The 13,584-nt window shown below is 52.3% G+C and overlaps 13 non-coding genes and 8 pseudogenes across 13 annotated transcripts in view; all 21 read right to left on the bottom strand.

Moving 5' to 3' along the window:
• Positions 1-420: 420 nt before the first annotated feature.
• LOC138217859 (5S ribosomal RNA) lies at positions 421-539 on the bottom strand (annotated as a pseudogene).
• A 537-nt stretch (positions 540-1,076) lies between these two features.
• On the bottom strand, positions 1,077-1,195 carry LOC138216087 (5S ribosomal RNA). Its single transcript, XR_011179800.1, has one exon. It is a non-coding gene; the product is annotated as a 5S ribosomal RNA (ribosomal RNA).
• A 537-nt stretch (positions 1,196-1,732) lies between these two features.
• Positions 1,733-1,851, bottom strand: LOC138216089 (5S ribosomal RNA). Its single transcript, XR_011179801.1, has one exon. It is a non-coding gene; the product is annotated as a 5S ribosomal RNA (ribosomal RNA).
• Positions 1,852-2,388: 537 nt separating this feature from the next.
• LOC138244282 (5S ribosomal RNA) lies at positions 2,389-2,507 on the bottom strand. Its single transcript, XR_011192895.1, has one exon. It is a non-coding gene; the product is annotated as a 5S ribosomal RNA (ribosomal RNA).
• A 537-nt stretch (positions 2,508-3,044) lies between these two features.
• Positions 3,045-3,163, bottom strand: LOC138217338 (5S ribosomal RNA). Its single transcript, XR_011181050.1, has one exon. It is a non-coding gene; the product is annotated as a 5S ribosomal RNA (ribosomal RNA).
• Positions 3,164-3,700: 537 nt separating this feature from the next.
• Positions 3,701-3,819, bottom strand: LOC138216896 (5S ribosomal RNA). Its single transcript, XR_011180609.1, has one exon. It is a non-coding gene; the product is annotated as a 5S ribosomal RNA (ribosomal RNA).
• A 537-nt stretch (positions 3,820-4,356) lies between these two features.
• On the bottom strand, positions 4,357-4,475 carry LOC138216559 (5S ribosomal RNA). The gene has a single exon (XR_011180271.1). It is a non-coding gene; the product is annotated as a 5S ribosomal RNA (ribosomal RNA).
• Positions 4,476-5,011: 536 nt separating this feature from the next.
• LOC138218798 (5S ribosomal RNA) lies at positions 5,012-5,130 on the bottom strand (annotated as a pseudogene).
• Positions 5,131-5,667: 537 nt separating this feature from the next.
• Positions 5,668-5,786, bottom strand: LOC138244586 (5S ribosomal RNA). Its single transcript, XR_011193201.1, has one exon. It is a non-coding gene; the product is annotated as a 5S ribosomal RNA (ribosomal RNA).
• Positions 5,787-6,323: 537 nt separating this feature from the next.
• LOC138217788 (5S ribosomal RNA) lies at positions 6,324-6,441 on the bottom strand (annotated as a pseudogene).
• Positions 6,442-6,978: 537 nt separating this feature from the next.
• Positions 6,979-7,097, bottom strand: LOC138244283 (5S ribosomal RNA). Its single transcript, XR_011192896.1, has one exon. It is a non-coding gene; the product is annotated as a 5S ribosomal RNA (ribosomal RNA).
• A 537-nt stretch (positions 7,098-7,634) lies between these two features.
• On the bottom strand, positions 7,635-7,753 carry LOC138218687 (5S ribosomal RNA; annotated as a pseudogene).
• Positions 7,754-8,285: 532 nt separating this feature from the next.
• Positions 8,286-8,404, bottom strand: LOC138244284 (5S ribosomal RNA). The gene has a single exon (XR_011192897.1). It is a non-coding gene; the product is annotated as a 5S ribosomal RNA (ribosomal RNA).
• Positions 8,405-8,937: 533 nt separating this feature from the next.
• LOC138218217 (5S ribosomal RNA) lies at positions 8,938-9,056 on the bottom strand (annotated as a pseudogene).
• Positions 9,057-9,538: 482 nt separating this feature from the next.
• Positions 9,539-9,657, bottom strand: LOC138245239 (5S ribosomal RNA). The gene has a single exon (XR_011193851.1). It is a non-coding gene; the product is annotated as a 5S ribosomal RNA (ribosomal RNA).
• A 535-nt stretch (positions 9,658-10,192) lies between these two features.
• LOC138218808 (5S ribosomal RNA) lies at positions 10,193-10,311 on the bottom strand (annotated as a pseudogene).
• Positions 10,312-10,844: 533 nt separating this feature from the next.
• LOC138245394 (5S ribosomal RNA) lies at positions 10,845-10,963 on the bottom strand. The gene has a single exon (XR_011194004.1). It is a non-coding gene; the product is annotated as a 5S ribosomal RNA (ribosomal RNA).
• A 537-nt stretch (positions 10,964-11,500) lies between these two features.
• LOC138218485 (5S ribosomal RNA) lies at positions 11,501-11,619 on the bottom strand (annotated as a pseudogene).
• A 537-nt stretch (positions 11,620-12,156) lies between these two features.
• LOC138218250 (5S ribosomal RNA) lies at positions 12,157-12,275 on the bottom strand (annotated as a pseudogene).
• Positions 12,276-12,811: 536 nt separating this feature from the next.
• On the bottom strand, positions 12,812-12,930 carry LOC138216869 (5S ribosomal RNA). Its single transcript, XR_011180582.1, has one exon. It is a non-coding gene; the product is annotated as a 5S ribosomal RNA (ribosomal RNA).
• Positions 12,931-13,467: 537 nt separating this feature from the next.
• Positions 13,468-13,584, bottom strand: part of LOC138217469 (5S ribosomal RNA) — a 119-nt gene continuing 2 nt past the window's right edge. Inside the window, exon 1 of the ribosomal RNA XR_011181181.1 lies at positions 13,468-13,584. This exon is cut by the window's right edge and continues 2 nt beyond it. This is a non-coding gene — a ribosomal RNA (5S ribosomal RNA).

A 13,584-nucleotide genomic window follows, 5' to 3' on the forward strand; every position in this document is an offset into this window, starting at 1 on the left:
CCTTCGTCCCCGCTCTATTTCACTTCAGCCTTTCACTCTTGCTTACTTCCAATGAGGACGGAGCTGCGGGAGAAAGGGCGCTATAGAGGATCGCTGTGGAGAGCTGCTGCTGTGCTTTGACATCTGAGCTCTGTGGAAAACGATCTCAATACAATTCTGAAAAACGCGACTCTCCGAACGCCAGCCGAACAAGTCTCCACAGCCGAAGCGCTGTGTCTCTTTTCAGCTGGCGATAAACCTTTCCTCGATCCTTTGCGGACTTGTAAAACTTTTCCTGATCAGAATAAAAAACGCTCACGCTAATACACAAGCACCCGTGTCTCGCCAAAGCTGACAAATAAACAGACGGACAAGCCGCACTGCACGTGTGAACAGGGGAATGAGCGAGCGAGCGGGGATAGGGCGCCTCCTGCGCTTAAAAGCTTACAGCACCTGGTATTCCCAGGCGGTCTCCCATCCAAGTACTAACCAGGCCCATCCCTGTTCAGCTTCCAAGATCAGATGAGATCAGGCGTGCTCAAGGGGGTGTGGCCGTAAGCAAGAGCAAGGCTCGCTGGCACCCTTCTTATTGAGAGGACAGCTCCGTCACCTCTTTTACGACGCTGCTTTTTTTCCCTTGCGTTTTTCTCTTCTTCCCACATTCTCTCTCTTCACTGCCTTCGTCCCCGCTCTATTTCACTTCAGCCTTTCACTCTTGCTTCCTTCCAATGAGGACGGAGCTGCGGGAGAAAGGGCGCTATAGAGGATCGCTGTGGAGAGCTGCTGCTGTGCTTTGACATCTGAGTTCTGTGGAAAACGATCTCAATACAATTCTGAAAAACGCGACTCTCCGAACGCCAGCCGAACAAGTCTCCACAGCCGAAGCGCTGTGTCTCTTTTCAGCTGGCGATAAACCTTTCTTCGATCCTTTGCGGACTTGTAAAACTGTTCCTGATCAGAATAAAAAACGCTCACGCTAATACACAAGCACCCGTGTCTTGCCAAAGCTGACAAATAAACAGACGGACAAGCCGCACTGCACGTGTGATCAGGGGAATGAGCGAGCGAGCGGGGATAGGGCGCCTCCTGCGCTTAAAAGCTTACAGCACCTGGTATTCCCAGGCGGTCTCCCATCCAAGTACTAACCAGGCCCATCCCTGTTTAGCTTCCGAGATCAGACAAGATCAGGTGTGCTCAAGGGGGTGTGGCCGTAAGCGAGAGCAAGGCTCGCTGGCACCCTTCTTATTGAGAGGACAGCTCTGTCACCTCTTTTATGACGCTGCTTTTTTTCCCTTGCGTTTTTCTCTTCTTCCCACGTTCTCTCTCTTCACTGCCTTCGTCCCCGCTCTATTTCACTTCAGCCTTTCACTCTTGCTTCCTTCCAATGAGGACGGAGCTGCGGGAGAAAGGGCGCTATAGAGGATCGCTGTGGAGAGCTGCTGCTGTGCTTTGACATCTGAGCTCTGTGGAAAACGATCTCAATACAATTCTGAAAAACGCGACTCTCTGAACGCCAGCCGAACAAGTCTCCACAGCCGAAGCGCTGTGTCTCTTTTCAGCTGGCGATAAACCTTTCTTCGATCTTTTGCGGACTTGTAAAACTGTTCCTGATCAGAATAAAAAACGCTCACGCTAATACACAAGCACCCGCGTCTCGCCAAAGCTGACAAATAAACAGACGGACAAGCCGCACTGCACGTGTGATCAGGGGAATGAGCGAGCGAGCGGGGATAGGGCGCCTCCTGCGCTTAAAAGCTTACAGCACCTGGTATTCCCAGGCGGTCTCCCATCCAAGTACTAACCAGGCCCATCCCTGTTTAGCTTCCGAGATCAGACAAGATCAGGTGTGCTCAAGGGGGTGTGGCCGTAAGCGAGAGCAAGGCTCGCTGGCACCCTTCTTATTGAGAGGACAGCTCCGTCACCTCTTTTATGACGCTGCTTTTTTTCCCTTGCGTTTTTCTCTTCTTCCCACGTTCTCTCTCTTCACTGCCTTCGTCCCCGCTCTATTTCACTTCAGCCTTTCACTCTTGCTTCCTTCCAATGAGGACGGAGCTGCGGGAGAAAGGGCGCTATAGAGGATCGCTGTGGAGAGCTGCTGCTGTGCTTTGACATCTGAGCTCTGTGGAAAACGATCTCAATACAATTCTGAAAAACGCGACTCTCCGAACGCCAGCCGAACATGTCTCCACAGCCAAAGCGCTGTGTCTCTTTTCAGCTGGCGATAAACCTTTCCTCGATCCTTTGCGGACTTGTAAAACTGTTCCTGATCAGAATAAAAAACGCTCACGCTAATACACAAGCACCCGTGTCTCGCCAAAGCTGACAAATAAACAGACGGACAAGCCGCACTGCACGTGTGAACAGGGGAATGAGCGAGCGAGCGGGGATAGGGCGCCTCCTGCGCTTAAAAGCTTACAGCACCTGGTATTCCCAGGCGGTCTCCCATCCAAGTACTAACCAGGCCCATCCCTGTTTAGCTTCCGAGATCAGACGAGATCAGGCGTGCTCAAGGGGGTGTGGCCGTAAGCTAGAGCAAGGCTCGCTGGCACCCTTCTTATTGAGAGGACAGCTCCGTCACCTCTTTTACGACGCTGCTTTTTTTCCCTTGCGTTTTTCTCTTCTTCCCACGTTCTCTCTCTTCACTGCCTTCGTCCCCGCTCTATTTCACTTCAGCCTTTCACTCTTGCTTCCTTCCAATGAGGACGGAGCTGCGGGAGAAAGGGCGCTATAGAGGATCGCTGTGGAGAGCTGCTGCTGTGCTTTGACATCTGAGCTCTGTGGAAAACGATCTCAATACAATTCTGAGAAACGCGACTCTCCGAACGCCAGCCGAACAAGTCTCCACAGCCGAAGCGCTGTGTCTCTTTTCAGCTGGCGATAAACCTTTCCTCGATCCTTTGCGGACTTGTAAAACTGTTCCTGATCAGAATAAAAAACGCTCACGCTAATACACAAGCACCCGTGTCTCGCCAAAGCTGACAAATAAACAGACGGACAAGCCGCACTGCACGTGTGAACAGGGGAATGAGCGAGCGAGCGGGGATAGGGCGCCTCCTGCGCTTAAAAGCTTACAGCACCTGGTATTCCCAGGCGGTCTCCCATCCAAGTACTAACCAGGCCCATCCCTGTTTAGCTTCCGAGATCAGACGAGATCAGGCGTGCTCAAGGGGGTGTGGCCATACGCGAGAGCAAGGCTCGCTGGCACCCTTCTTATTGAGAGGACAGCTCCGTCACCTCTTTTACGACGCTGCTTTTTTTCCCTTGCGTTTTTCTCTTCTTCCCACGTTCTCTCTCTTCACTGCCTTCGTTCCCGCTCCATTTCACTTCAGCCTTTCACTCTTGCTTCCTTCCAATGAGGACGGAGCTGCGGGAGAATGGGCGCTATAGAGGATCGCTGTGGAGAGCTGCTGCTGTGCTTTGACATCTGAGCTCTGTGGAAAACGATCTCAATACAATTCTGAAAAACGCGACTCTCCGAACGCCAGCCGAACAAGTCTCCACAGCCGAAGCGCTGTGTCTCTTTTCAGCTGGCGATAAACCTTTCCTCGATCCTTTGCGGACTTGTAAAACTGTTCCTGATCAGAATAAAAAACGCTCACGCTAATACACAAGCACCCGTGTCTCGCCAAAGCTGACAAATAAACAGACGGACAAGCCGCACTGCACGTGTGAACAGGGGAATGAGCGAGCGAGCGGGGATAGGGCGCCTCCTGCGCTTAAAAGCTTACAGCACCTGGTATTCCCAGGCGGTCTCCCATCCAAGTACTAACCAGGCCCATCCCTGTTTAGCTTCCGAGATCAGATGAGATCAGGCGTGCTCAAGGGGGTGTGGCCGTAAGCGAGAGCAAGGCTCGCTGGCACCCTTCTTATTGAGAGGACAGCTCCGTCACCTCTTTTACGACGCTGCTTTTTTTCCCTTGCGTTTTTCTCTTCTTCCCACGTTCTCTCTCTTCACTGCCTTCGTCCCCGCTCTATTTCACTTCAGCCTTTCACTCTTGCTTCCTTCCAATGAGGACGGAGCTGCGGGAGAAAGGGCGCTATAGAGGATCGCTGTGGAGAGCTGCTGCTGTGCTTTGACATCTGAGCTCTGTGGAAAACGATCTCAATACAATTCTGAAAAACGCGACTCTCCGAACGCCAGCCGAACAAGTCTCCACAGCCGAAGCGCTGTGTCTCTTTTCAGCTGGCGATAAACCTTTCCTCGATCCTTTGCGGACTTGTAAAACTGTTCCTGATCAGAATAAAAAACGCTCACGATAATACACAAGCACCCGTGTCTCGCCAAAGCTGACAAATAAAGAGACGGACAAGCCGCACTGCACGTGTGAACAGGGGAATGAGCGAGCGAGCGGGGATAGGGCGCCACCTGCGCTTAAAAGCTTACAGCACCTGGTATTCCCAGGCGGTCTCCCATCCAAGTACTAACCAGGCCCATCCCTGTTTAGATTCTGAGATCAGACGAGATCAGGCGTGCTCAAGGGGGTGTGGCCGTAAGCGAGAGCAAGGCTCGCTGGCACCCTTCTTATTGAGAGGACAGCTCCGTCACCTCTTTTACGACGCTGCTTTTTTCCCTTGCGTTTTTCTCTTCTTCCCACGTTCTCTCTCTTCACTGCCTTCGTCCCCGCTCTATTTCACTTCAGCCTTTCACTCTTGCTTCCTTCCAATGAGGACGGAGCTGCGGGAGAAAGGGCGCTATAGAGGATCGCTGTGGAGAGCTGCTGCTGTGCTTTGACATCTGAGCTCTGTGGAAAACGATCTCAATACAATTCTGAAAAACGCGACTCTCCGAACGCCAGCCGAACAAGTCTCCACAGCCGAAGCGCTGTGTCTCTTTTCAGCTGGCGATAAACCTTTCCTCGATCCTTTGCGGACTTGTAAAACTGTTCCTGATCAGAATAAAAAACGCTCACGCTAATACACAAGCACCCGTGTCTCGCCAAAGCTGACAAATAAACAGACGGACAAGCCGCACTGCACGTGTGAACAGGGGAATGAGCGAGCGAGCGGGGATAGGGCGCCTCCTGCGCTTAAAAGCTTACAGCACCTGGTATTCCCAGGCGGTCTCCCATCCAAATACTAACCAGGCCCATCCCTGTTTAGCTTCCGAGATCAGAGAGATCAGGTGTGCTCAAAGGGGGTGTGGCCGTAAGCGAGAGCAAAGCTCGCTGGCACCCTTCTTATTGAGAGGACAGCTCCGTCACCTCTTTTACGACGCTGCTTTTTTTCTCTTGCGTTTTTCTCTTCTTCCCACGTTCTCTCTCTTCACTGCCTTCGTCCCCGCTCTATTTCACTTCAGCCTTTCACTCTTGCTTCCTTCCAAAGAGGACGGAGCTGCGGGAGAAAGGGCGCTATAGAGGATCGCTGTGGAGAGCTGCTGCTGTGCTTTGACATCTGAGCTCTGTGGAAAACGATCTCAATACAATTCTGAAAAACGCGACTCTCCGAACGCCAGCCGAACAAGTCTCCACAGCCGAAGCGCTGTGTCTCTTTTCAGCTGGCGATAAACCTTTCCTCGATCCTTTGCGGACTTGTAAAACTGTTCCTGATCAGAATAAAAAACGCTCACGCTAATACACAAGCACCCGTGTCTCGCCAAAGCTGACAAATAAAGAGACGGACAAGCCGCACTGCACGTGTGAACAGGGGAATGAGCGAGCGAGCGGGGATAGGGCGCCACCTGCGCTTAAAAGCTTACAGCACCTGGTATTCCCAGGCGGTCTCCCATCCAAGTACTAACCAGGCCCATCCCTGTTTAGCTTCCGAGATCAGACGAGATCAGGCGTGCTCAAGGTGGTGTGGCCGTAAGCGAGAGCAAGGCTCGCTGGCACCCTTCTTATTGAGAGGACAGCTCCGTCACCTCTTTTACGACGCTTCTTTTTTTCCCTTGCGTTTTTCTCTTCTTCCCACGTTCTCTCTCTTCACTGCCTTCGTCCCCGCTCTATTTCACTTCAGCCTTTCACTCTTGCTTCCTTCCAATGAGGACGGAGCTGCGGGAGAAAGGGCGCTATAGAGGATCGCTGTGGAGAGCTGCTGCTGTGCTTTGACATCTGAGCTCTGTGGAAAACGATCTCAATACAATTCTGAAAAACGCGACTCTCCGAACGCCAGCCGAACAAGTCTCCACAGCCGAAGCGCTGTGTCTCTTTTCAGCTGGCGATAAACCTTTCCTCGATCCTTTGCGGACTTGTAAAACTTTTCCTGATCAGAATAAAAAACGCTCACGCTAATACACAAGCACCCGTGTCTCGCCAAAGCTGACAAATAAAGAGACGGACAAGCCGCACTGCACGTGTGAACAGGGGAATGAGCGAGCGAGCGGGGATAGGGCGCCACCTGCGCTTAAAAGCTTACAGCACCTGGTATTCCCAGGCGGTCTCCCATCCAAGTACTAACCAGGCCCATCCCTGTTTAGCTTCCGAGATCAGAGAGATCAGGTGTGCTCAAGGGGGTGTGGCCGTAAGCAAGAGCAAAGCTCGCTGGCACCCTTCTTATTGAGAGGACAGCTCCGTCACCTCTTTTACGACGCTGCTTTTTTTCCCTTGCGTTTTTCTCTTCTTCCCACGTTCTCTCTCTTCACTGCCTTCTTCCCCGCTCTATTTCACTTCAGCCTTTCACTCTTGCTTCCTTCCAATGAGGACGGAGCTGCGGGAGAAAGGGCGCTATAGAGGATCGCTGTGGAGAGCTGCTGCTGTGCTTTGACATCTGAGCTCTATGGAAAACGATCTCAATACAATTCTGAAAAACGCGACTCTCCGAACGCCAGCTGAACAAGTCTCCACAGCCGAAGCGCTGTGTCTCTTTTCAGCTGGCGATAAACCTTTCCTCGATCCTTTGCGGACTTGTAAAACTGTTCCTGATCAGAATAAAAAACGCTCACGCTAATACACAAGCACCCGTGTCTCGCCAAAGCTGACAAATAAACAGACGGACAAGCCGCACTGCACGTGTGAACAGGGGAATGAGCGAGCGAGCGGGGATAGGGCGCCTCCTGCGCTTAAAAGCTTACAGCACCTGGTATTCCCAGGCGGTCTCCCATCCAAGTACTAACCAGGCCCATCCCTGTTTAGCTTCCGAGATCAGACGAGATCAGGCGTGCTCAAGGGGGTGTGGCCGTAAGCGAGCGCAAGGCTCGCTGGCACCCTTCTTATTGAGAGGACAGCTCCGTCACCTCTTTTACGACGCTGCTTTTTTTCCCTTGCGTTTTTCTCTTCTTCCCACGTTCTCTCTCTTCACTGCCTTCATCCCCGCTCTATTTCACTTCAGCCTTTCACTCTTGCTTCCTTCCAATGAGGACGGAGCTGCGGGAGAAAGGGCGCTATAGAGGATCGCTGTGGAGAGCTGCTGCTGTGCTTTGACATCTGAGCTCTGTGGAAAACGATCTCAATACAATTCTGAAAAACGCGACTCTCCGAACGCCAGCCGAACAAGTCTCCACAGCCGAAGCGCTGTGTCTCTTTTCAGCTGGCGATAAACCGTTCCTCGATCCTTTGCGGACTTGTTAAACTGTTCCTGATCAGAATAAAAAACGCTCACGCTAATACACAAGCACCCGTGTCTCGCCAAAGCTGACAAATAAACAGACGGACAAGCCGCACTGCACGTGTGAACAGGGGAATGAGCGAGCGAGCGGGGATAGGGCGCCTCCTGCGCTTAATAGCTTACAGCACCTGGTATTCCCAGGCGGTCTCTTATCCAAGTACTAACCAGGCCCATCCCTGTTTAGCTTCCGAGATCAGACAAGATCAGGCGTGCTCAAGGGGGTGTGGCCGTAAGCGAGAGCAAAGCTCGCTGGCACCCTTCTTATTGAGAGGACAGCTCCGTCACCTCTTTTACGACGCTGCTTTTTTTCTCTTGCGTTTTTCTCTTCTTCCCACGTTCTCTCTCTTCACTGCCTTCGTCCCCGCTCTATTTCACTTCAGCCTTTCACTCTTGCTTCCTTCCAATGAGGACGGAGCTGCGGGAGAAAGGGCGCTATAGAGGATCGCTGTGGAGAGCTGCTGCTGTGCTTTGACATCTGAGCTCTGTGGAAAACGATCTCAATACAATTCTGAAAAACGCGACTCTCCGAACGCCAGCCGAACAAGTCTCCACAGCCGAAGCGCTGTGTCTCTTTTCAGCTGGCGATAAACCTTTCGTCAATCCTTTGCGGACTTGTTAAACTGTTCATGATCAGAATAAAAAACGCTCACGCTAATACACAAGCACCCGTGTCTCGCCAAAGCTGACAAATAAACAGACGGACAAGCCGCACTGCACGTGTGAACAGGGGAATGAGCCAGCGAGCGGGGATAGGGCGCCTCCTTAAAAGCTTACAGCACCTGGTATTCCCAGGCGGTCTCCCATCCAAGTACTAACCAGGCCCATCCCTGTTTAGCTTCCGAGATCAGACGAGATCAGGCGTGCTCAAGGGGGTGTGGCCGTAAGCAAGAGCAAGGCTCGCTGGCACCCTTCTTATTGAGAGGACAGCTCCGTCACCTCTTTTACGACGCTGCTTTTTTTCCCTTGCGTTTTTCTCTTCTTCCCACGTTCTCTCTCTTCACTGCCTTCGTCCCCGCTCTATTTCACTTCAGCCTTTCACTCTTGCTTCCTTCCAATGAGGACGGAGCTGCGGGAGAAAGGGCGCTATAGAGGATCGCTGTGGAGAGCTGCTGCTGTGCTTTGACATCTGAGCTCTGTGGAAAACGATCTCAATACAATTCTGAAAAACGCGACTCTCCGAACGCCAGCCGAACAAGACTCCACAGCCTAAGCGCTGTGTCTCTTTTCAGCTGGCGATAAACCTTTCCTCGATCCTTTGCGGACTTGTAAAACTGTTCCTGATCAGAATAAAAAACGCTCACGCTAATACACAAGCACCCGTGTCTCACCAAAGCTGACAAATAGACGGACAAGCCGCACTGCACGTGTGAACAGGGGAATGAGCGAGCGAGCGGGGATAGGGCGCCTCCTGCGCTTAAAAGCTTACAGCACCTGGTATTCCCAGGCGGTCTCTCATCCAAGTACTAACCAAGCCCATCCCTGTTTAGCTTCCGAGATCAGACGAGATCAGGCGTGCTCAAGGGGGTGTGGCCATAAGCGAGAGCAAGGCTCGCTGGCACCCTTCTTATTGAGAGGACAGCTCCGTCACCTCTTTTACGACGCTGCTTTTTTTCCCTTGCGTTTTTCTCGTCCCCGCTCTATTTCACTTCAGCCTTTCACTCTTGCTTCCTTCCAATGAGGACGGAGCTGCGGGAGAAAGGGCGCTATAGAGGATCGCTGTGGAGAGCTGCTGCTGTGCTTTGACATCTGAGCTCTGTGGAAAACGATCTCAATACAATTCTGAAAAACGCGACTCTCCGAACGCCAGCCGAACAAGTCTCCACAGCCGAAGCGCTGTGTCTCTTTTCAGCTGGCGATAAACCTTTTCTCGATCCTTTGCGGACTTGTAAAACTGTTCCGCTAATACACAAGCACCCGTGTCTCGCCAAAGCTGACAAATAAACAGACGGACAAGCCGCACTGCACGTGTGAACAGGGGAATGAGCGAGCGAGCGGGGATAGGGTGCCTCCTGCGCTTAAAAGCTTACAGCACCTGGTATTCCCAGGCGGTCTCCCATCCAAGTACTAACCAGGCCCATCCCTGTTTAGCTTCCGAGATCAGACGAGATCAGGCGTGCTCAAGGGGGTGTGGCCATAAGCGAGAGTAAGGCTCGCTGGCACCCTTTTATTGAGAGGACAGCTCCGTCACCTCTTATACGACGCTGCTTTTTTCTCTTGCGTTTTTCTTTTCTTCCCACTTTCTCTCTCTTCACTGCCTTCGTCCCCGCTCTATTTCACTTCAGCCTTTCACTCTTGCTTCCTTCCAATGAGGACGGAGCTGCGGGAGAAAGGGCGCTATAGAGGATCGCTGTGGAGAGCTGCTGCTGTGCTTTGACATCTGAGCTCTGTGGAAAACGATCTCAATACAATTCTGAAAAAAGCGACTCTCCGAACGCCAGCCGAACAAGTCTCCACAGCCGAAGCGCTGTGTCTCTTTTCAGCTGGCGATAAACCTTTCCTCGATCCTTTGTAGACTTGTAAAACTGTTCCTGATCAGAATAAAAAACGCTCACGCTAATACACAAGCACCCGTGTCTCGCCAAAGCTGAGAAATAAACAGACGGACAAGCCGCACTGCACGTGTGAACAGGGGAATGAGCGAGCGAGCGGGGATAGGGCGCCTCCTGCGCTTAAAAGCTTACAGCACCTGGTATCCCCAGGCGGTCTCCCATCCGAGTACTAACCAGTCCCATCCCTGATTAGCTTCCGAGATCAGACGAGATCAGGCGTGCTCAAGGGGGTGTGGCCATAAGCGAGAGCAAGGCTCGCTGGCACCCTTCTTATTGAGAGGACAGCTCCGTCACCTCTTTTACGACGCTGCTTTTTTTCCCTTGCGTTTTTCTCTTCTTCCCACGTTCTCTCTCTTCACTGCCTTCGTCCCCGCTCTATTTCACTTCAGCCTTTCACTCTTGCTTCCTTCCAATGAGGACGGAGCTGCGGGAGAAAGGGCGCTATAGAGGATCGCTGTGGAGAGCTGCTGCTGTGCTTTGATATCTGAGCTCTGTTGAAAACGATCTCAATACAATTCTGAAAAACGCGACTCTCCGAACGCCAGCCGAACAAGTCTCCACAGCCGAAGCGCTGTGTCTCTTTTCAGCTGGCGATAAACCTTTCCTCGATCCTTTGCGGACTTGTTAAACTGTTCATGATCAGAATGAAAAACGCTCACGCTAATACACAAGCACCCGTGTCTCGCCAAAGCTGACAAACAGACGGACAAGCCGCACTGCACGTGTGAACAGGGGAATGAGCGAGCGAGCGGGGATAGGGCGCCTCCTGCGCTTAAAAGCCTACAGCACCTGGTATTCCCAGGCGGTCTCCCATCCAAGTACTAACCAGGCCCATCCCTGTTTAGCTTCCGAGATCAGACGAGATCAGGCGTGCTCAAGGGGGTGTGGCCGTAAGCGAGAGCAAGGCTCGCTGGCACCCTTCTTATTGAGAGGACAGCTCCGTCACCTCTTTTACGACGCTGCTTTTTTTCCCTTGCGTTTTTCTCTTCTTCCCACGTTCTCTCTCTTCACTGCCTTCGTCCCCGCTCTATTTCACTTCAGCCTTTCCCTGTTGCTTCCTTCCAATGAGGACGGAGCTGCGGGAGAAAGGGCGCTATAGAGGATCGCTGTGGAGAGCTGCTGCTGTGCTTTGACATCTGAGCTCTGTGGAAAACGATCTCAATACAATTCTGAAAAACGCGACTCTCCGAACGCCAGCCGAACAAGTCTCCACAGCCGAAGCGCTGTGTCTCTTTTCAGCTAGCGATAAACCTTTCCTCGATCCTTTGCGGACTTGTAAAACTGTTCCTGATCAGAATAAAAAACGCTCACGCTAATACACAAGCACCCGTGTCTCGCCAAAGCTGACAAATAAACAGACGGACAAGCCGCACTGCACGTGTGAACAGGGGAATGAGCGAGCGAGCGGGGATAGGGCGCCTCCTGCGCTTAAAAGCTTACAGCACCTGGTATCCCCAGGCGGTCTCCCATCCAAGTACTAACCAGGTCCATCCCTGTTTAGCTTCCGAGATCAGACAAGATCAGGTGTGCTCAAGGGGGTGTGGCCGTAAACAAGAGCAAGGCTCGCTGGCACCCTTCTTATTGAGAGGACAGCTCCGTCACCTCTTTTATGACGCTGCTTTTTTTCCCTTGCGTTTTTCTCTTCTTCCCACGTTCTCTCTCTTCACTGCCTTCGTCCCCGCTCTATTTCACTTCAGCCTTTCACTCTTGCTTCCTTCCAATGAGGACGGAGCTGCGGGAGAAAGGGCGCTATAGAGGATCGCTGTGGAGAGCTGCTGCTGTGCTTTGACATCTGAGCTCTGTGGAAAACGATCTCAATACAATTCTGAAAAACGCGACTCTCCGAACGCCAGCCGAACAAGTCTCCACAGCCGAAGCGCTGTGTCTCTTTTCAGCTGGCGATAAACCTTTCTTCGATCTTTTGCGGACTTGTAAAACTGTTCCTGATCAGAATAAAAAACGCTCACGCTAATACACAAGCACCCGCGTCTCGCCAAAGCTGACAAATAAACAGACGGACAAGCCGCACTGCACGTGTGAACAGGGGAATGAGCGAGCGAGCGGGGATAGGGCGCCTCCTGCGCTTAAAAGCTTACAGGACCTGGTATTCCCAGGCGGTCTCCCATCCAAGTACTAACCAGGTCCATCCCTGTTTAGCTTCCGAGATCAGACGAGATCAGGCGTGCCCAAGGGGGTGTGGCCATAAGCGAGAGCAAGGCTCGCTGGCACCCTTCTTATTGAGAGGACAGCTCCGTCACCTCTTTTACGACGCTGCTTTTTTCCCTTGCGTTTTTCTCTTCTTCCCACGTTCTCTCTCTTCACAGCCTTCGTCCCCGCTCTATTTCACTTCAGCCTTTCACTCTTGCTTCCTTCCAATGAGGACGGAGCTGCGGGAGAAAGGGCGCTATAGAGGATCGCTGTGGAGAGCTGCTGCTGTGCTTTGACATCTGAGCTCTGTGGAAAACGATCTCAATACAATTCTGAAAAACGCGACTCTCCGAACGCCAGCCGAACAAGTCTCCACAGCCGAAGCGCTGTGTCTCTTTTCAGCTGGCGATAAACCTTTCTTCGATCCTTTGCGGACTTGTAAAACTGTTCCTGATCAGAATAAAAAACGCTCACGCTAATACACAAACACCCGTGTCTCGCCAAAGCTGACAAATAAACAGACGGACAAGCCGCACTGCACTTGTGAACAGGGGAATGAGCGAGCGAGCGGGGATAGGGCGCCTCCTTCGCTTAAAAGCTTACAGCACCTGGTATTCCCAGGCGGTCTCCCATCCAAGTACTAACCAGGCCCATCCCTGTTTAGCTTCCGAGATCAGACAAGATCAGGCGTGCTCAAGGGGGTGTGGCCGTAAGCAAGAGCAAGGCTCGCTGGCACCCCTCTTATTGAGAGGACAGCTCCGTCACCTCTTTTACGACGCTGCTTTTTTTCCCTTGCGTTTTTCTCTTCTTCCCACGTTCTCTCTCTTCACTGCCTTCGTCCCCGCTCTATTTCACTTCAGCCTTTCACTCTTGCTTCCTTCCAATGAGGACGGAGCTGCGGGAGAAAGGGGGCTATAGAGGATCGCTGTGGAGAGCTGCTGCTGTGCTTTGACATCTGAGCTCTGTGGAAAACGATCTCAATACAATTCTGAAAAACGCGACTCTCCGAACGCCAGCCGAACAAGTCTCCACAGCCGAAGCGCTGTGTCTCTTTTCAGCTGGCGATAAACCTTTCTTCGATCTTTTGCGGACTTGTAAAACTGTTCCTGATCAGAATAAAAAACGCTCACGCTAATACACAAGCACCCGCGTCTCGCCAAAGCTGACAAATAAACAGACGGACAAGCCGCACTGCACGTGTGAACAGGGGAATGAGCGAGCGAGCAGGGATAGGGCGCCTCCTGCGCTTAAAGGCTTACAGCACCTGGTATTCCCAGGCGGTCTCCCATCCAAGTACTAACCAGGCCCATCCCTGTTTAGCTTCCGAGATCAGACGAGATCAGGCGTGCTCAAGGGGGCGTGGCCGTAA

The sequence above is a fragment of the Lepisosteus oculatus genome, chromosome 14 (assembly GCF_040954835.1).
Source record: "Lepisosteus oculatus isolate fLepOcu1 chromosome 14, fLepOcu1.hap2, whole genome shotgun sequence".
Lineage (NCBI taxonomy): Eukaryota > Metazoa > Chordata > Actinopteri > Semionotiformes > Lepisosteidae > Lepisosteus > Lepisosteus oculatus.